This window comes from Ranitomeya variabilis, chromosome 4, assembly GCF_051348905.1.
Source record: "Ranitomeya variabilis isolate aRanVar5 chromosome 4, aRanVar5.hap1, whole genome shotgun sequence".
Classification (NCBI taxonomy): Eukaryota; Metazoa; Chordata; class Amphibia; order Anura; family Dendrobatidae; genus Ranitomeya; species Ranitomeya variabilis.
The window spans coordinates 651,448,460-651,470,522 of NC_135235.1; the positions used below are offsets into that span (position 1 = coordinate 651,448,460).

Sequence of the window (22,063 nt, forward strand, 5' to 3'; positions counted from 1 at the left end):
TCATGGAGGATATACATAAGCTCAGATTGGACTCCTCCACTCCTTCTGAGCTCAGAAGTTTTCCGGCGTTGCGTTTTTCTTTAACAGCAGAGGACAGATATTAATAAAATGACCAGTTTTACCGCAGAAAAAACAGGCTCCCTGCTTCCTGAGTACAGTGGTACGATTCTTAACATGTGACACCCCTGCGATTTGCATAGATTCCGTTGGCTCATCTGCAGCAACCTCACGTGAACCTAAACCTTCACCCACAGGCGGCGTCTCATGATTCCCCTGACGCAAACGGCGAACGATGCGGACAACAAGACTCATAGCGGAATCTAGTGAAGCAGGAGTCTCGTACATCAGGAGGGCTTTTTTAACCCTATTAGAAACTCCATGAATAAAGTGACTCCGCAATGCTGGCTCATTCCACTGAGTGTCAACCGCCCAGCGGCGAAATTCAGAACAGTAATCCTCTGCAACACACTCCCCCTGGCAAATAGTGCGTAACTTAGATTCTGCTAGAGCCATTCTGTCTGGATCGTCGTAAATGTGTCCTAGAGCAGAAAAGAAACTCTCCACTGAGTTAAATGCAGCAGAATCAGATGGCAACGAAAATGCCCATGCTTGGGGATCCCCGCTTAATAATGACAACACCAGGCCCACACGTTAAGCCTCATTACCAGAGGAGATCGGGCGCATATGGAAATACAGTTTGCAAGCTTCACGAAAAGAAACAAATTTACTGCGTTCCCCAGCAAATTTTTCAGGCAAAGGAAACTTGGGCTCATTAACTCCTCCTGTCGCTCCAGCCTGTATATTAGATATTGCTAGTCCCTGTTGCTGCACTGCTCCCCTCAACTCAGTGACCTGTAAGGACAGTGCCTCCAACTGGCGGGTTATGGAAGTCATGGGATCCATGACAAAACACAGAGAAGAAAAAAAAAAAAAAAAGGAACCCCTTTTTTTGTTGTTGTTAGGCCGATTATAATGTCACGGGGAGACAAGGAGAGAGAGCTAATAACCCGGGCCCCTGCAATTTCCCTCAGACTAGGGAAACCCTGTCTGACCTTCTACCTGAAGTTTACACTGAAGGTGTGCATGTCCAGGCCTCCACCCTCACCCTGATTCCTGATTCAGCCCTAGACTGAACACCACCGCCCACCACCCAGTGAATGCAATAGACCAATACCCACAGTTATAACAAACAAGGATAAAAGAAAATATACACCACGCCGCAGTCACTCAGGAATACACTATAAATGTGCAGGGCAAAATAAATACAAATATAGGAAGGAGTAAATAAGACAAAGGAAAATACACCACCAGCAACGATTCTCCAACAACCAGCTCTCCACTCCGGACAGAGATAACTACGAATAAGACTGAAGCTATAATCTGCGACGCCCAAAGATCAGGAGAACCTTTTAAAGGAAATGGGCATGGCCCAGCTTCCAATCCGAGGATCAGATAAATTAACCCCGGAGCAGCCAGACAAAAACTAGCCGACGCCAATGAGCAAACAGTGGTCAAACGCGGAATTACCGCTGTCTGTCAGACGACCTGGTCTGAACAGTGTCCGACATGACAATAATGGCCCCTCACGATCCTCCATACAGTATAATGGCCCCACACAATGCTGGGTGTAGTATAATGGCCACACATGGTTACCCCACCCCCATCATTGCCTTCTCCATCACTACACACAGACACCTTTCACCGTGCTCCCTCGCAGCAGCCGGCAGCTTCCACTCCCACGGCGCTGAATGGTGTCATCCAGCTGCGCCGCTGACTGCTCACGTCGCTGCCGCTGTGATACGCCACTGATAAAGACCTCCGTGTCTCCTGTGCCAGTCAGCGTCAGATCGAGGAGCAATATCTGCTCCGATCTGACACAGCCAGCGTCCGCTCCGTACACCTCGTACACATGCGACTCCGCTCCATACACCTTGTACATGCGGCTCCGCTCCGTACACACATGGCTCCGCTCCGTACACCTCATACACACACGGCTCCTCCCCATACACCTTGTACACACACGGCTCCACTCCATACACCTCCTATACACATGCCTCCGCTCCGTACGCCTCATACACACACGACTGCGCTCCATACACCTTGCACATGCGGCTCCGCTCCGTACACCTCATACACACACACGACTGCGCTCCATACACCTTGCACATGCGGCTCCGCTCCGTACACCTTGTACACACACGACTGCGCTCCATACACCTTGCACATGCAGCTCCACTCCGTACACCTCATACACACACGACTCCGCTCCATACACCTTGTACATGCGGCTCCGCTCCGTACACACGGCTCCTCCCCATACACCTTGTACACACACAGCTCCGCTCCATACACATTGCACACGCTGCTCCACTCCGTGTATCTTGTACACACATGGCTCTGCTCCGCACACCTCGCACACCTCCGTACATACGCTGCTCCGCTCCGTACACCTCGTACACACGGCTCCATACACGTCTTACACACACGACTCTGCTCCATACACCTTTCACACGCTGCTCCGATCCATACACCTTGTACACACACGGCTCTGCTACATTACAGTGTCAGTGGCTGCTATTTCCCCACGCATAAAAAGGGCTAAGCCAAAGCCCCTGTGACAGTCTGACACTGTAATGTAGCAGAGCCGTGTGTGTACAAGGTGTATGGATCGGAGCAGCGTGTGAAAGGTGTATGGAGCAGAGTCGTGTGTGTAACGTGTATGGAGCCGTGTGTACGAGGTGTACGGAGCGGAGCAGCGTGTGTACGAGGTGTGCGGAGCAGAGCCATGTGTGTATAAGGTGTATGGAGCGGAGCCGCATGTGAAAGGTGTATGGAGCGCAGTCGTGTGTGTACGAGGTGTACGGAGCGGAGCCGCATGTGCAAGGTGTATGGAGCGCAGTCGTGTGTGTATGAGGTGTACGGAGTGGAGCCGTGTGTGTACGAGGTGTATGGAGCGGAGCCGTGTGTGTATAAAGTGTATGGAGCGGAGCCGTGTGTGTGTACGAGGTGTACGGAGCGGAGCAGCCTGTGCAAGGTGTATGGAGCGCAGTCGTGTGTGTATGAGGTGTACGGAGTGGAGCCGTGTGTGTACGAGGTGTATGGAGCGGAGCCGTGTGTGTATAAGGTGTATGGAGCGGAGCCGCCTGTGCGAGGTGTATGGAGCGCAGTCGTGTGTGTATGAGGTGTACGGAGTGGAGCCGTGTGTGTACGAGGTGTATGGAGCGGAGCCGTGTGTGTATAAGGTGTATGGAGCGGAGTCGTGTGTGTACGAGGTGTACGGAGCGGAGCAGCCTGTGCAAGGTGTATGGAGCGCAGTCGTATGTGTACGAGGTGTATGGAGCGGAGCCGCATGTGCAAGGTGTATGGAGCGCAGTTGTGTGTATACGAGGTGTACGGAGTGGAGCCATGTGTGTATAAGGTGTATGGAGCGGAGCCGTGTGTGTACGAAGTGTATGGAGTGGAGCCGTGTGTGTACAAGGTGTATGGGGAGGAGCCGTGTGTGTATGAGGTGTACGGAGCGGAGCCGTGCGTGTACGGAGCGGAGCCGCATGTGCAAGGTGTATGGAGCGGAGTCGTGTATGTACAAGGTGTATGGAGCGGAGTTGCATGTGTACGAGGTGTACGGAGCGGACGCTGGCTGTGTCAGATCGGAGCAGATATTGCTCCTCGCTCTGACGCTGACTGGCACAGTAGACACGGAGGTCTTTATCAGTGGCGTATCACAGCTGCAGCGACGTGAGCAGTCAGCGGCGCAGCTGGATGACACCATTCAGCGCCGTGGGAGTGGAAGCTGCCGGCTGCTGCGAGGGAGCGCGGTGAAAGGTGTCTGTGTGTAGTGATGGAGAAGGCAATGATGGGGGTGGGGTAACCATGTGTGGCCATTATACTGTACCCAGCATCGTGTGGCGCCATTATACTGTATGGAGCGTCGTGCGTGGCCATATTTTTTTGTTTATAATTATTTTTTACGAAACATTGTAATCAGAAGTGCTAAATGGGTGTGCTTGGGGCATGGCTAGTTGTGAAATGGGTGTGGTCAGAGGTGTGGCCTAAAATTTGCCGCTACGCGCGCCACTGACTTTGTCCCTCTTTCCCTTCCCCGAAAGTTGGGAGGTATGCACACGCGGCTCTGCTCCGTACACCTCGTACACACACGGCTCTGCTCCGTACACCTCGTACACACGCGGCTCTGCTCCGTACACCTCGTACACACACGGCTCTGCTCCGTACACCTTGTACACACACAGCTCTGCTCCGTACACCTCGTACACACATGGCTCTGCTCCGTACACCTCGTACACACGCGGCTCTGCTCCGTACACCTCGTACACACGCGGCTCCGCTCCATACACCTCGTACACACGGCTCCGCTCCGTACACCTCGTACACACACGGCTCCGCTCCGTACACCTCGTACACACACGGCTCTGCTCCGTACACCTCGTACACACAAGGCTCCGCTACATCCACCCTGTAAACCCCTCCTGACCCCACACATAAACTTCCCCTCATCCAGCACCATGACAACCAGCACAGCAGAGTCCTGCATACACTGAGGCCCCTGATCATGTGACCCCTGACTCCTCCCCTCCTGTGACCTCATCACAGGTCCTGTGCGCACAGAGCAGCCATATATGTGGTGTGCGGCTCTGCAGGTGGAGGTAGGTGCTGGAGATTCCCCATTACTGGGCAGTAACCCCTCCATTCCTGGAGATAGCGCCCCCCTTATACCAGTGATCGCAGTGACCTTATGACTTCAGTTCTATCTTACATCCCTCCTCTTCCTTCAGGGCGATTCGACACTGACTGTGGGAAGTGTCTGGAGGATTCATCTACCCTGAGTGGAGCCTTTTTCCCTGATCTCCCCCATAAAGTCAGTGTGTTTTTATATATACAGTGTGTGTGGACCCTATGTGTGTTTATACTCGGGTATATTATGTAGCGCCATCTTGTGGCTGAGCTTCCTAGGAGACCGCAGTTTTCACTGCTTGCTGTTACACTTCTATCGCAGTATATGTTATAAGCAGGGCCGGTTTTAGACAAAGTGGGGCCCTAGGCAAAAATTTAAAGTGGGGCCCCAAATGCTAACATTGTAAAATCACTTAAACATTTAGGTTACAGTACATGAGCAGGATGCGGATACAGTTGGTGGAGAGGCCTGGAGCCAGTGCTCACACTGTGGCCCCCATATTTTCTGCCACTATTAGCTGTACGCATGGGCGTTGCTAGGGTCAGAAAAGATCGGGGGCCCAAGCCCCAAGATAAAGTTGCCCCCAACCCCCTCTTAATTTTTTTTAACACCACAGATAATACAGTGATAACTCTTGAGTACAGATAATTTAGTATATATCACTTGCAGTCCTATGTAACACCACAGATAGTCTTACTCTGAAACGCTATGTCTATGTTCACATGCAGCATTTTTTTCAGTAGCCAAAACCTATTAGCCGTAAAAACGCGTTCAAAACATCTGTTTTTCAGCTTGTTTTGTGGTGTTTTTCACACTTTTTTTTCGAGTGAGGATGTTTGCTTTGTCTACAGTATGTTTAAGACCACATTCGTACGATCAGTATTTGGTCAGTATTTCACATCAGTATGTGTAAGCCAAAACCAGGAGGGTGAGAAATACAGAAGTGGTGATGTGTTTCTCAGGGTAAGTGCACACGCTGCCGATTTTGCTGTGGATCTGCTGCAGTTTTCTGTGCGTTGTACAACACCATAAACGTATGGAAAACAAAATCCGCCATACACATGCTGTGGAAAATACCACTCAGAAACGCTGCGTTGTATTTTCTGCAGCATGTCAGCTCTTTGTGCAGATTCCGCAGCGTTTTACACCTGCTCCATAATAGGAATCCGCAGGGGTGAAAACGCTGTTGAAATCCACACAAAAAACGCAGGAATTCCGCGATAAATCTGCAGGTAAAACGCAGGGCGTTTTACCTGCTGATTTTTAGGAATCTGTGTGGAAAAATCCACGGCAGATTCCGCAACGTGTGCACATAGCCTCATTGTTCCACTGCTGCATTACAAATACTGATGTGAAATACTGAACATGTGAAGGAGACCTAATCGTTTAATTCACCAAAACCACTTAAAAAATTTCAGTGATAAACGCCATTGCAATATCTGCAGCTTTTTTATTCTTTCATTGCTTTCTACAGGTGAAAACACACTGAAAGAAGTGACACGCTACAGATTTATAAAGCGCTACAGTTCTGGAATCCAGTCAGAAAACAAACAAGCGCCTGCAGGAGATTTCGGAAATCTCCTATGTTTTGCCGGCACTTTAAAAAGCAGCTTTTCGCCGTGTTCATATGCAGAATTTTTGCAGCTTTTTCTTCTGCAAATAAGAAGTTTACAGCATTTTACAGCACAAGCAAAAACTGCGATTTTCAGAAATCTCCTGCACACCCTTTTATTTTATGCTGACTGAATTTCACAACTGCAGCGTTTTTTAAATCTGCAGCGTGTCGCTTTCAGCAATTTTTTTTCACCCGTAGAAAGCAATGAAAAAGTTTAAAAAATGCTGTAAATGTTGCAACGTTGTTTTTCGCTGCGTTTTTTGTGAACAACACTAACTTTATTAAACATGTACTGTAGACAAAATGCATACTGTAAAAAACAAACAGCAAAAGCTCTAAGGGTGTGTGTCTACAATCAGAAAACGCTGCAGGTCGGCTGCTGTGTACTTGTGCAGCGTCCAACCCGCAGCGGCCAGATGTTACAGTATAGTGGATGGGATTCCAAGAAATTCCATCTCTACTGTGCGCGCACTGACACCCACACCTCACCCGCAGAGACGGACATGGGACGCGCCTGTCCAGGCTGCAGCATGTCAATTTATCTGGCGCAGACGCGAGTCTCCACAAGAGAAATCTCACCCGTGCAAGGTATAGGATGCGGTGATTCCGCACAGATCAATGAACACACGCGGAATCACCTGTGTTCAAAAGATGGCAGCACTTTGGACGCAGCACATGTCCGCTGCATCCAAGGGGCTGCTATTTCCGGATCCTCTGCACATACCCTAAAAAATGGGTGCTTTGAAAGCAGTGTTTTTACTGCCAAGAGAGCAGGATTTGGCTGCAAAAAAAAAATGCACCAAAAACGCTGATTCCTATGCACACCTGTACTATATATGTGTATGGTTTACCCTTATTGTTTCACGTGGGAATTCATTTATTTCTATATAATAAATACCCTGATTCAGCAGACAATATTCCTGTCTTGTGTCATCCAGACAGTAGTGACAGGAGGTCGCCCTGTCAGATTACAAGCGATGATTTAGTGACTGGTCAGAGCCCATGCTGATCCCTGCTGTATGTGACTGTGAAACCTGATCCTACAGCAATCAGCACAGAGCTCCGGGACCACATGAGTAAATCACTGCACTGAGGGGGTCTCAAGGGGGGTTTGGAAGACACGTTCTTGGACTACAGAGCAATGCACAGCATTATTCACTGCTGAAAACCCTCTGGGCACTTCATACAGGGGTTGCAGATGCAGAGGGCCCCCTTGTAGGTGGGGACCCCCTTGTAGGTGGGGGCCCCAGGCGCCTGCCTGGTCTGCCTGTGCCAAACGCGGGCCCTGGTTATAAGCCATCGGGCCAAGCATAACGGAAAACATTTAAGGTTTTCAAAATCTACAAAAAAAAAAAAATATAAAGTGATCATATCTTCAATAAGGAAACAAGGCTAAGTGAGTCAACATAAGAACTGTGGGGTAGAGTAATGTCAGCAGGAGTTCTGGACTGAGCAGTCACAATGTGAAATATTTGGCTGTAGCAGAAGAAAGTTTGTTCTTGAAGGGTTGAAGGGTGGCGAAATAATGAGGGTCTAGCGCAGCAGTGAAGCATGGTGGATGAACCTGCGAGTTTGGGGCATTTCATTGACTGGAACTGGTGACTTGATCAGGATTACTGGTGTCCTCAATGCTGAGAAATACCATTCCATCATGCAATACCGTCAGGGAGGCAACTGATTGGCTCCAAATGTAATCGGCAGAACAATGACCACGAACATACGGCCAATAACATTAAAAATGCTTTAAAGAGTAAAGAAGAACAAGAGAGTCCTGGAAGTGACAATACAGCCCCACAGATCCCTGATCTCAACATCCATCACTGGGTCTGTCTGGGATCACATGAAGAGACCGAACTATCTGCCCAAGCCTCATACAAAGAAGATGTGGGGTCAGTTTTCCAAGATGTTTAGAACAACCTCACTGCCGAATTCCTTCATGTGAAAGTTTTACCTAGGAGTGATGAAGGCAAAGAGCGGTCACCAAATATTGATTTTATTTAGAGTAGTAATGAGCGAACATGCTCAGATAAGGTGTTATCTGAGCATGCCTGAGTGCTAGTAGAGTGTCTTCAGTGTGCTCGAACATTGTGTTTGAGTCCCCGCAGCTGCATGTCTTGTGGCTTTTCAGCTGTCGCAACACATGCAGGGATTACATTAAGGAAAACCCCTGCATGTGTTGTGGCTGTCGAACAGCCGCAAGACATGCAGCCACGGCAACTCGAAGATAGCTCATCACTAATACAGAGTACAAGGGAGACTAAAAGCAATAAAACAGGATTTTGTGGGTATGTCAAAAGCAAAAGAAAAGTAAAAGATTCTATAGGATTTTTGCAGGATGAAGAAGTGGTGAAAAATAATGCTGAGAAGGTCGAACTTTTACATTTCTATTTTGCATCTGTGTTCTCTAATAAAATAACATCAACTGATAGTCTGTCCTACACTGTGTGTGACAGAAGAAGTGCAACACAAAGGGATAAGGGGAAGGGGGGCCCCAAGACTAGAGAAGCTGAGCGTGGAGACCCCTAGTTAGATCTAACATCACCCTGTCTGCCCTAAGAGACCCTAAATAGGTTCCTCACCTATCACCGAGCAGGATAGTCCTGGTCAACCCTGCTTAGGGAATGAAGGGGTGACGCTGGTCGAACCCCACTAACACTAAAGATAGCTACAATACACAAATCAAGGGGAACACTTAGCTTGAGTAGACTCGGAGAGAAACACCTTTGTCCGACACGCCAAAGAGGTTGCTAGCCGACTGCTGCAGCTCCAAGCCTCAACAGGAAAGTGCAAATAGAAAATAACACCCGCAACTCCCAACAGGAAGTTGGGAGATATAAGCACCCAGATCCAGGTGACACCATTAAGGCCGGGGGAGGTGGCCACTAGTCTGCAAGGCCAACCACTGTGACCTCCTGCAGCCACATGTAGTGCACTTGATGGTGCTATTGAAGGAATAAAAGAATCCACACTATCCATAAATAGAGACATGGTGAGGGAATACTCAGCTGATTTAAATGAATTTAAATCTTTGTTCAGATTAACTACATCCTAGGGTACTGTGCAAATAGTGTCTTCAGAGAGGAAGAGGACTAGAACTCTAGTGCCACCTATAGGAAGTGGCAATCCTTGAAGTTAATGTCGACCCTTTAACGAGTCTTGTTACATGACTTAGGATAAAAGCCAAAAACAGAATCTCAATTTGTAGACACTGGGTTGCGGGTACTGCCCCTCGTCAGTGCAAAGTGTGAGATCTGGTTTGGCTGTATGAGAGGCGTCGGGATTGAAGAAGTAACGTTTCTCCTTGCGGAGAGTGATATGTTAATCATGCCGAGATGAGGAGACTTAAAGCCGCAATGCTCCTCTGGGAAATACACAAATAGTGTTTTCAGAGAGGAAAAATCTTTGAACAAATTATTAAACAGTGTGTATGTAATTATTTGGATAAGAATACGGTAGTTAACCAGAGTCAGCATAGTTTTGTAGCAAACAAGTCATGCCAGACTAACCTAATTTCCTTCTATGATGGAATAACTGACTTGGTCGATCAGGGAAATGCTGTAGATATAGTGTATCTCAACTTCAGCAAAACATTTGATTAAGTGTCTCATACTATCCTTATTGAAAAAATTACCAAGTATGGGATTGCCTAGGCTACAATTAGGCTCAGTAACTGGCTCAGTGAACGTACTAAAAGAGTGGTGATAAATGGTTTTGCATCTAATTAGAAAAGTGTTTTAAGTGTAGGACCACAAGGCTCTGTCCTGGCTCAAGTCTTGTTGAACATTTTTTGTAAATGATTATATAAGAGAACTGAAAGTAAACTAATCAAATTTGAAGACGATGCAAAGCTAGGGGCGATAGCTAACACTAGAGAAGAAAGATAAATGATACAGAAGGGTCTAGATAATCTTGAACAAGGGGCAGTGACTAATAGAGTGGTATTTAACAGGGAGAAATGCAAGATTCTAGATCTGGGCAAGAAAAACAAAAAAAAACATCTACAGAATGGGAGGAATAGAACTAAGCAACAGCACGTGTGAAAAAGATTTGGGTATACTAATAGATCACAGACTGCACATGAGTATGATCCAGCAGCAAAAAAGGCAAGCTGTTCTAGGGTGTGAAATATGAAATTGTGAACTTGCGCTTAGGAGGATGTATTGGGATTACCTAAGTGCTCCCTCTGATAGGGATACTAGAGTAATATGTGTAGACACCACTCAACCTACAGTGACAGTGTGCACAGAATAGATTAGTAATCTTAGTGTCTTCATACAAAAATAAAATTAAGCGTGTATATTTATTGAAAATGTCAGGCTCCAGAGCACACACATAAAGCTATTGAGAATGTAGGACTTTAGAGCACATACATATAGCTAGCGTTCCAATGCAGATGGATATATTTTTCTAAAAGTAAATTAGAGGTGCTAATTTGCATATGGTATGTCCTCAAAATATACAAAGTAAGAAGAAACAAAGTCCAGCTCACCATACTGACATTCCCAGGAACTCGGAGCACGGAACCGCTGTGTCAAGACGTGGACGAACAGGAAAAGGAAGGAGATCCAGCTCAACGATGTAGTGAAAAATCCATAACTTTATTCACTTCATGACTAAGGGTGCTGTGCCACCAGAAACGCGTTGATCTTGGATCTTGTTTTTATTCTATTGCATGCTGATGTTTTATCCTTACACGACATTATTGGAAGTGAATAAAGTTATGGATTTTTCACTACATCGTTGAGCTGGATCTCCTTCCTTTTCCTCAAAATATACCCCTACTGGTTGTATATCGTCTGCTTCTAATTGTTTTTAGTGGGTGTGGGAATACGCTACCTGAGTGAGTTGGGGAATACTCGCTTGGCAGTAGGATAAACACTTCAGGCACAATATCTCACACACTCACACATAACAGTCTTATTTGGTTTGTTAAAGTGTCATAAACCGCATGACGTACAGTCCATTGCATGAACTTATCACGACCCTCAGTCCGTTCATGCAGCCGATAGGCTTTTCTGCTGTATAATATAATCCCCTTGTCCGGGGTTACCTTTCTGGAGTTCCACTCCTCATGCTGACTACCGGTCAGTCCCATGGTCCTCACGACATTGACCGTCCAGGTCGACGGTCTCACAGTGCTTCCAGGACGACTCCAATCCCAAGAGCCTCCAACACTGACCGTCCAGGACCTAAAGCACACAGGCCACTCTGCGGTGTCCAGCCAGGACACATGGAAGTGTGTCCACTCTGACAGAGTCCCAAACACTCACTCTGCCTGGGCTACACACACCTCCTTTTCATAGGTGTAACCACACCCAGGTACCTGTCACATGGCCAGTCAGGTGAGCGTGACATCACCACAGGTCCTTTCACACAAAACCACCTTTCGTGTTCAGACACGCCTCTTTGGGTGGGTTTGTAGGTGACTGAACCCACCCATCTCTCCAATCACCTGGAAGCCTTCCCAATGTAAACAAATCCCTCAGTAGTAGATCTGCTTGAGCAAAACATACCCAGGCTTCCATCACAGGGCCACCCACCTCTGCGATACATACTGTCCATCAATCACATGACCAGTCGTTGTTTCAACACAATTATGTCTCCAAGTGCATCCCGAAGTGCACATGCAGCGCCCCCTGGCTGCAACATTGGTCACTGCACCACATACCTCCCCCCTTTGTTCAACCCTATTGGGGTGGACACATGACATAAACCCGGGGTTCCGATACCGGGAACCTACGTCACCTTTGATAGGCCTCCCCCACCCCCAGCGGTCAGTTTGTCGGTCCTGGGCTTCAACCCTTGAGTCACCACCTGTCTGTGTCAGCAGACTCCTTTTGGTCAACCCACTTACAGTCGAGCTGACTGTCTGGTCTGAGTCTGACCCTCCGCTACTACATCTGCTACCAGGTCTCCCACCTCGGTCACTCAGCCTCGAGCTAACAGAGGAGTCACTACTTTGAACTCTATTCTTTAGGGTACCTTTTTGTATCTCCATACCCTGGGTTGGAAATGGTCGCCATCTTATATTTTGCAGCTGTTTATTAATCTTCAGACGTTCCAGTCTTAGCTGCTCTATCTCCTTTAGATACGTCACCCGGTATTCAAGAAGCACTCGAATGCTCCTAAGGCTACTGAGCCAATTACAGCAAATGGAACCATCTCATCTTCACCAGTTACCTGGACTTCGCCAACATCTGGAATCCTCACTCTTGCCACACCGGATCTATTCACCAGGTCCTGCACCACTCTTCCAAACCTTCCAATGACTTTCCCCACCAGACTTCTGGGTACTTGAACAATGTCTTCCACAAAGCCCAGCCGACTTTGAGCTTTCCTGGCATGCTCCAAACGTCGAGCGGCTTCCTTATTTCTCAACAAGATCATCTGTTTCGTACGGAGACATTGTAGGTGCATATCCTTCAGGATAGCCACCCGCTTCAGTGTGACTTCCATAGTCGACAGTATCACCAACTGTTTAGTCTCTGGGGCCCAGTTCACACTACATGCTTCCACTGTTTTCCTAAAGGTCTCATGCACACCCTCATTGATACACGCATCTTGCACATCTTCGGGTACATCTATCACACACTTGAAGAGCAGGATCTCACTCTCTTCATGGACGGACGGCTCCCCTTTTGCCATGGACCTTTCCATTAAGACATCTGCCACGACCGGGTGACTGTCTTGTTCTGTTTTTAGTGCCAATTCTTCCTCCGCTTTACACTGTTCCAGAACGTTGGCCAGGATGGGCACTGGCAACTTCACCTTGTTACCACTCTGGTACCGTCGCTGTGAGTCTGTGACCAGCATCTCCTTCTCTTGCAGAAGACCATTTAATGCTTCCCTGAGCACATCCACATCTTCCTTTAAGGCTTTATTCACGCTTTGCCACGTTCACAGGTGATGTTTGAGCTCAGAGACTTCCTTCTCCAGTTCATCTACTCTGTGCTCAGCGGCTTGTCTCAGATGCCTTAACTCGGCCTGTAAATCTGTTACCTTTTGCTTTTCATGAGACAATCCTTTAGCGAGTTCCTGGAACCCCTGTGCTTCCTTCGCTACAAACCAGGCCTTGACTGCTGAGAGCTCGGACTCCAGGTAACGCACCTGATCCAGCTGCGCGGAGTTGGCGACTTCTATCTCAGGGACATTATCTTTATTGGCACCTGTCCCTGTCTCCTCTTTAACAGTCTTCTCCGAGGGTGCAATTTGTTCAGCCCCTTTCCCTCTTTTACGTCTTCGGCGACGGGAGGAAGCTTTGCTATTTATACTAGAGTCAGTCTTACTGCCCTCTTTTCCGCTTTCGTCACCGTCTGAATGGGAGTCACCACCACCCGATCGGTCATCCGGGAACCAGCCGTCCCCATCTAAACATGTCACATTTTCTGGAATGGCTGCCACCGCTATCATGACTTCAGCCTGTGGAGCCCTGTCGTTTCCCTGTGTCAGTACCTCTGATAACACAGCATCATACTCCGCTCTAGCGCTTGTTACCGGCTATGACATGTCACAGTCACCCCCAGAGCCAGTCTCACCCCCCACAACATGGTGAACCTTCCGGCTGCTCCGTAACCGGGTGTCAGCTTCAGGGGTTTTATTAACCACGTCACTTACAGTCTTCTTGGGGTACACATCAGGTGACATGTCCGTCAGTTGGGCAGACGCTCCCTCCCCACTGGTCAACCCGACATTTGACCCTTCAACTTTGGGAGGAACACATGTTTTAAGGTACGCAACCCCACCAGCTGAGAGCCCTCCATTCACCTGTTGTAAAGAAGCTCCCTTCTCCCACAAGTCTGTGAAGAACTTAGAGTCCCGGCCAATTATCACTGGGCAGGGTAAGGTTGAGACTACGGCCACATCACGGATTGCACGGTCCATGGCAGTCTCTAGGACCACCCTGACTACTGGAAAACCCTTAGTGTGCCCATGGATGCAGGTGACCTTGACCTTCCTACCGGGTATTTCGAGTCCCTCAGGTGCAACCCTCAGTAGAGTCACTGGGCCCCCAGAATTGACCAGTCCATACATTTCCATGTCATGCATCCGCAGGGCACACCCCCGTAAACTCTCACCAGGTGGATAGTTCACACAACATACTGGACACACATAACTCACAGGCCCCGGGCACCAATTTGTCTGCGGTACCTCTTTGGGATGCTCCTGCCCCTTTTGGGAAACCACCATTTCCCGAGATTCCACCTCTTTTTTGGCGACTACCCTTCTTCGGGTTACCGCCCCTATTTGGAGCTCCACCCCCTTTTGGGCAATCATCCCCATTTGGGTCACCACCCACTTTTATGGACACCACCCCTTTTAGGGACACCCCGTGGACTTCCCCACCGCACTCAGGCCCCAGTTCGCCCAGTACACCCTTATGTCTCTGGGCTTGTACTGTCCCTTTAAGAGTCTGCAAACAAACAAAAAGTCTTCCCCCCCCCCCCCCTTCAACTCTTCACCAGCTCCTGCAAACTTCGTGACCTCACTGAGCCACAGCAAGTTGACTTGAGGAAAAAAAACTTCACAGTCTCTCACTGAAACCGGTCAGCATAGACTCCTGTCTGTTACACACGGTTCTTAGACCGTTTACTCCTCTGGCTCAGATCAGCCAGCGCTGCAACATGTGCTTCTTGGACCGTGCCCGCATTCGAAACACCATATGTGGGAATACGCTACCTGAGTGAGTTGGGGAATACTCGCTTGGCAGTAGGATAAACACTTCAGGCACGATATCTCACACATAACAGTCTTATTTGGTTTATTAAAGGGAAGGTGCCATCAAACAAATTTTTTTTACAGAAATTGTAAAAATGTAAAGAATTAATGTTTACATTTTCTTAAAAAATATCATTTGTTTATAATTTAGTAAAATATGAAAAATAATTTGAAAAGTTTTGGAATTTCCACTTTTAAACACTAGGGGGAGCAGCTGCTGAAATTTCAGAAAAACCTAGCGTACAAACAGCTCACATTACAGCACTGCAGTAATTATGGGCGGAGTCTGCTGACGTGTGTGATGTCTCCTCTCCTCCCCTTCTGGGTGTTTGCTAAGGGATAAGAGGATGATATTCAGGAACCCAGTGAGCAGCCATTTTGTTGCTGACTGCAGAGTAAGGCTGCCGTCACACTAGCAGTATTTGGTCAGTATTTTACCTCAGTATTTGTAGCCAAAACCAAGAGTGGAACAATTAGAGGAAAACCGGTTTTTACGTACCGGTAATAGGATTTTACAGAGTCCACGACAGCACCCACAACGAGAGAGGGGATCCGCCCACCTTCCGGACAGGAACCTACAGGTTAAAAAGGGGCGGTCCCCCTCGCCCTCCAGTTTGTGTTCCAGAGTACAAGGGATACCGCCAATGAATCAGTACATGACAATATTATCTTAAACACTACTAAATACCACCACCTCTATAGAGTGATCTCTAAGGCACACCTTCCAACAAAGTGCAGGAATAAGTAACAAAAAATGAGGGGGAATGTATGGGTGCTGTCGTGGACTCTGTAAAATCCTATTACCGGTACGTAAAAACCGGTTTTCCTATCGCCACGACAGCACCCACAACGAGAGACTTTCAAAGACTATTTAACTGGGAGGGACCACAGCACTAAGTACTGAACGGCCAAACTGCAAGCTGGAATTAGCAGATAGATCAAGGCGATAGTGCTTATAAAAGGTAGAAGGTGATGACCAAGTTGCCGCCTTACATATCATTTCGATGGGGACATCTGCCTTCTCTGCCCAGGATGATGCCATGGCCCGAGTGGAGTGCGCCCTGATGCCTTCTGGTGGTGTTACTCCCCTGGCAGAGTAGGCAAGACATATCGCTACTCTAATCCATCTGGCGATAGAGTTTTTCGTGACACCAGAACCCTTTTTCCGATTCTGGAAAGAAATAAACAGAGCCCTACTCTGTCTCCAGCTTTGTGTCCTATCCAGGTATTCTAATATTGCCCTCTTAACATCTAGGGTATGATATTTTTTCTCCTCTTCTGAACCTGGATTTTCATAGAAAGATGGTAAATAAATCTCCTGACTTCTATGAAATTTAGTTGCTACTTTTGGCAAGTATGCAGGATCAGGTTTTAAGACAATCTTATCCTGGAGAATTATTAGGTAAGGAGGATCTACTGATAACGCATGTATATCACTGACCCTCCTGGCAGACGTTAATGCTAAAAGTAGGGCTGTTTTTAAGGTTAAATTTTTTAACGAGATAGAGTCTAAAGGCTCAAAAGGAGGTTCGGTCAACGCCTCAAGCACCAAATTTAGATCCCAAGGGGGTACTCTTGCAATATGGATTGGGTTAGAACGCTGACAAGCCTTAATAAACCTAGCAACCCATCTATTACCAGCTATATCACTGTTATATAGAGCTCCCAAGGCTGAAACATGAACTCTTAGAGTGTTGACTGCTAAACCCAATTCCCAGCCTTTCTGAAGAAATTCTAAAATAGATGAAATTGGAGCATTATCTCCCAAGGGTTGCTGATAAAACATAAGGAATTTTTTCCAAATCTTCGTATAGATCTTAGTAGTAACTTCCTTCCTGCTTTTCAATAAGGTAGCTATTAAAGCATCGGAGAACCCCCTCTCCTTCAGAAGCTCCCTCTCAAGTTCCACACCGTTAAGTGAAGAGTCTCCAAATCTGGATGACGAAATGGACCTTGAGAGAGGAGTTCCGGAACCACTGGCAACACCCAGGGATCGGTCACAGACATTGTTTTGAGGAGAGAAAACCAAGGCCTCCTGGGCCAGAAGGGGGCGATTAAAATTACTCTGGCTCCTTCCTCCCGGATTTTCCTGAGAACTATCGGAATTAGACACATAGGGGGGAAGGCATATGCTAGCTGGAAGTCCCAACGGACGCGCAGGGAATCCACAATGAATGGTTGGTCTGCTATGTGTAAGGATGCGAACCTCCTGACCTTCCTGTTCTCCCTCGTAGCAAACAGATCTATTATCGGCAATCCCCACAGATTGACTATTTGATTGAATATGTGTTGGTCTAGGGACCACTCTCCCTGACGAAGGGAATGACGACTGAGGTAGTCTGCTTTTATATGGAGTTCCCCCTTTATATGAACTGCCAACAGAGATTGAAAGTGATTCTCGGCCAGAGACAATATCTGTGCTGTAGTGGTCATTAGGGATCGTGACCTTGTCCCTCCCTGATGATTGATGTAGGCCACCACAGTCATATTGTCTGTCTGTATCTGTACGTGCGAACTCTTCAGGGAAGGTAGTAAGCAAAGAAGAGCCTGGTTGACTGCAGCCAGCTCTCTTAGGTTTGAGGAATTCTGGGACTCTTGAACTGACCAACGCCCCTGGGTTAGAGTGTCTGCCATATGGGCTCCCCAACCGAACGGACTGGCATCTGTTGTAACCACATTGTCCGGAGTGATGGTCCAGAGAACTCCTTTTGACAAATGTGCCAGATTGAGCCACCATCTGAGATCGTGAAGAGTGGCAGGTGATAGACTGAACTTTCTGCTCAGAGCACCGTGAAGATCTTTTTCTGCTTGAAGAACTTCATATTGAAGCATTCGGGTGTGAGCCTGAGCCCATCTCACCGCCGATATACACGCAGTCAAAGATCCTAGTAGAGACATTGCGTCTCTTAAACTTAAGTTTGGAGCTTTCCTTACAGCCGTGATCCTCCGAATGATCTTCTGCTTCTTTTCGTCTGGTAGGAAGGATGACTGATTTTCTGAGTCTAGAAGAACTCCTAGGAACAATTGATGTCTTGTGGGTTCTAGTTTTGACTTTTCCCAGTTGATTATCCATCCGAGTTCCTGTAGGGATGATATTATGGCATTTACCCTAGATGTACACTGAGCAATTGAATTTCCAATTATTAAAAAATCGTCTAGATAGGGCACTACAAGGGTTTCTTTTTCCCTGACATGGGCCATTACTTCTGGCACAACTTTTGTAAAAACTCTTGGTGCCATGGACAGGCCAAAGAGCATTGCTAAAAATTGGAAATGTTTAATCTGATGGTTTACCCATACTGCCATCCTGAGGAATTGCTGGTGAGGCTACGTTCACATTAGCGTTAAGCTAATGTGCGTCGGGTTTGCGTCGGCGACGCAGCGGCGACGCATGCGTCATGCGCCCTCTATACTTAACATGGGGGACGCATGCGTTTTTTTTGTTGCGTTGTGCCACACATGCGTCTTTTTTGCCGCAAGCGTCGGACCAAGAAAACGCAACAAGTTGCATTTTTCTTGCGTCCGATTTTCGGCAAAAACCGACGCATGCGTCGCAAAACGCAGCGTTTTTGCGTGCGTTTTGCCGCGTTTTTGCGTGCGTTGTGCGTTGCGTCGCCGACGCAGCGGCGCACAACGCTAGTGTGAACGTAGCCTGATTTCTGTGAACTGGAAGATGGTAATACGCATCCTTTAGATCCAAGACCGACATGTAGCACCTAGGATACAAAAGCTTAGCAGTTGATTTAATGGATTCCATCTTAAAAGCGTGGTACTGAAGATATTTATTCAATTTACGTAAATTTATGATAGTCCTAAAGGACCCATCAGGCTTAGGCCTCTTTCACACTTCAGTCGTTTGGCGTCAGTCACTTCCGACAAAGTGACGGATCGACGGATCCGTCACAATTGTTGAAAAAACGGATGTAACGGATCCGTTTTTTTGACGGATCCGTTACTCGGGGGTTGTATATACTTTTTGGAGCATGCGCAATTGAAAAAACGGATTGGGGCGACGGATCCGCCAAAAAACGGATCGCGACGGATCCGTCGCCCATAGGTGGCCATTCTATGAAATGACGGACGCGACGGATCCGTCGCGATCCGCCATTTCAACGGAGACAAAAAACGTCTAGATGAACGTCAATGTCTAGATGACGTCCGCTAAATTTTGACGGATGGAACGGACGACCATCCGTCACAATCCGTCGCTAATGCAAGTCTATGGGGGAAAAAACGGATCCGTCAAAAAAAAAAACGGATCCGTTTTTTGAGGAAAATGACGGTTTTAGACTGACGTCAAACAACTGAAGTGTGAAAGAGGCCTTAGAGATCAAGAACAGCGGAGAATAAAAGCCCGTCTTCTCCTGATGTTTTGGTACTTCTTCAATAACTCGCTTTGTAAGCAATTGTTGAATCTCTAATTCTAAGGCCTGTTGTTGGGCCGGAGCATCCAGTGATGTTATAATAAAATGATTTGGGGGAGTTCTCAAAAATTCTAATTTTAATCCTGACTCGACTACCCCCATTATCCAGGCACTAGAAGTTATTTTTTGCCATTCTGCTGAGAAGAACTTTAGTCTTCCCCCTACTGGCAGATCTGTCTTATCTGTAATTACGTCTTCTTCTTGAGAAAGATGAAGGGTTTTTATAGTATCCACCTTTCTTCTTTTGATCCGACGTCTCCCAGTCACGATTATACCCCTGCTGGTCTGACTGGAATTTTCTGAAGGGTATGCGTCTCCGGAAGGCATTCCTAAAAGTGGGATTAAATGCTTTAGGAAATCCCTTCTTTCTGTCCTCTGCCTTTGCAAGGATGTCATCCAGCACCGGGCCGAATAGGTACTCACCCCTACATGGAATGGAGCATAATTTGGCCTTTGCCTGAGCATCCCCCTTCCAGGTCTTTAGCCAAAGTTCCCGTCGGGCTGCATTTGAGAGCCCCGCCGATCTTGCAGCCAATTTCAGGGAGTCAATCGAGGCATCCGCCAGATAAGCTGCTCCTTCTCTGAGACAGGGAGTTCAATAATTTATCCCTAGGTGTTTTAGCTTTAAGCTGTTCTTCCAGCTGAGTCACCCAGACCATGATTGATCTTGCCGTACAGGTGCCTGCGATTGCGGGCTTAAAGGCTCCAGATGATGCTTCCCACACTTTTTTAAGGAGCATGTCAGCCTTCCTGTCTGAGGGATCCTTAAGGAGTCCCACATCCTCTATTGGTAGCGAGGCTGTCTTCGAGGTAGATGCTACTGCCGCATCCACCTTCGGGATTTTCACCCACTGGGATAAGGTGTCATCCTCAAAGGGGTACCTCCTTTTTGCGGCCGAAGGCAAGAACCCCTTGTCCAGTTTGTCCCACTCTCGTATGACCAGATCTTTAATGGTATCTACCACGGGAAAAGCTTTGCGACTTCTCTGGCTCAGTCCTGCAAACATGATCTCCTGGGTTGTTTTTGGCTCTTTACTCTCCGCCACACCCATAGTTGCCCGGACTGCCTTAATTAAAGCCTCCATATTGTCGGTGGAAAAGCAAGGCCTTCCTTCCTCATCTGAGGAGGATGATAATGAACTCTCCGAGCACTCGCCTTCTTGCAATGAAGGGCTGGAATCGGATATTATTTCCATACTACTCTTTTCATGCCGTTTAGTTTTAAGGGACGATTTTATTTCTTCCCTAATTACTTCCCTCAAATCCGATACACGGAGGGGGGCCTCTTCTTCTAACGTACGGCATATACATAACTGACATAATTTTTTTACATAGGTGTCAGGTAGTGGCTCCGTGCATAACGCACACTGCTTATGCTTGGACTTCGAGACCTTTTTCCCCTATAAAACAAGCATAATATAGAAGACAGTTTTATCAGCCAATGGCTCAATATCAAACTCACCACCGCTGATGAAAAATAGAGTACCGGTTTCTGAGGGGATGAGGTGCGACGTGACGTGCCAGGGTCCTGCTGCCCGCGTGCCACATCCCCACAACGAGATCTGCTGCTGCTCCTCTGCTCTCCTAACTGTCGGTGTTCGGCGTCTCCTGTGGAAGACATGTTGCCGCACACCACTCACCAAGCGCTGCTTTCTTTTCAAAGGTCCCGCGCTCTTCCTCCGGAAGTCGTTGAATCACTTCCGGGTCACAAGAGCCGACCTGCTCCTGCAGCGTCGCGCGCGTGGACGACCCGGGGCGGCGTGCCTTCCCCCGGAAACGCCACCTCGACCGCTCGGCCATCATCCACGGGCCGCTCCTTGCCAGACGAGGGGGGAAGCTGGACACAGGACTTCTCCCGACGCTGCTTCCAGGCCCCCGACTCTGCCGTTCTCACCTGGACACCGCACAGAGGCTTGGCGGACCCAGGTAAGCTCTGAAAACTGTAGGCTCCCGCCGTCCGGACAGGAACCCAAACTGGAGGGTGAGGGGGGCCGCCCCTTTTTAACCTGTAGGTTCCTGTCCGGAAGGTGGGCGGATCCCCTCTCTCGTTGTGGGTGCTGTCGTGGCGATAGGAAAAGTATAATATAAACATATGCACCACTTCTGCATTTATCACCCACTCCTGGTTTTGGCTTACAAATACTGAGGTAAAATACTGACCAAATACTGCTAGTGTGACGGCAGCCTTAGGCTACTTTCACACTAGCGTTGTTGGCTGTACGTTGCAATGCGTCGTTCAGGAGAAAAAAAACACATCCTGCAAAGTTGTCTGCAGGATGCGTTTTTTCCCCATAGACTTACATTACCGACGCATTGCAACATATTGCCACACGTCACAACCATGGTGCGACGGTCGCGTCGTGTTTTGGCGGACCACCGCCACAAAAAAAATTACATGTAACTTTTTTTGTGCGTCGAGTCCATTTTCGGCCGCGCATGTGTGGCCGAAACTCCGCCCCCTCCTCCCCGGACATTACAATGGGGCAGCGGAAGCGTCGTAAGACTGCTTCCACTGCCCACGTCGGGCATTTCTTTCACAGCATGCGTCGGTACGTCGGCCCGACACACTGCGACGGGCCCGTACCGACGCTAGTGTGAAAGCAGCCTTACACTGACAAG

At 48.0% G+C, this 22,063-nt stretch overlaps 1 protein-coding gene across 1 annotated transcript in view; it reads left to right on the forward strand.

Moving 5' to 3' along the window:
* The first annotated feature begins 4,631 nt into the window (after positions 1-4,631).
* The window catches only part of LOC143766198 (uncharacterized), a 57,208-nt gene continuing 39,776 nt past the window's right edge, over positions 4,632-22,063 (forward strand). Inside the window, exon 1 of the mRNA XM_077253685.1 lies at positions 4,632-4,661. The gene's annotated coding sequence lies outside the window, so the exon portion shown is untranslated. The remainder of the gene's footprint in view (positions 4,662-22,063) is intronic.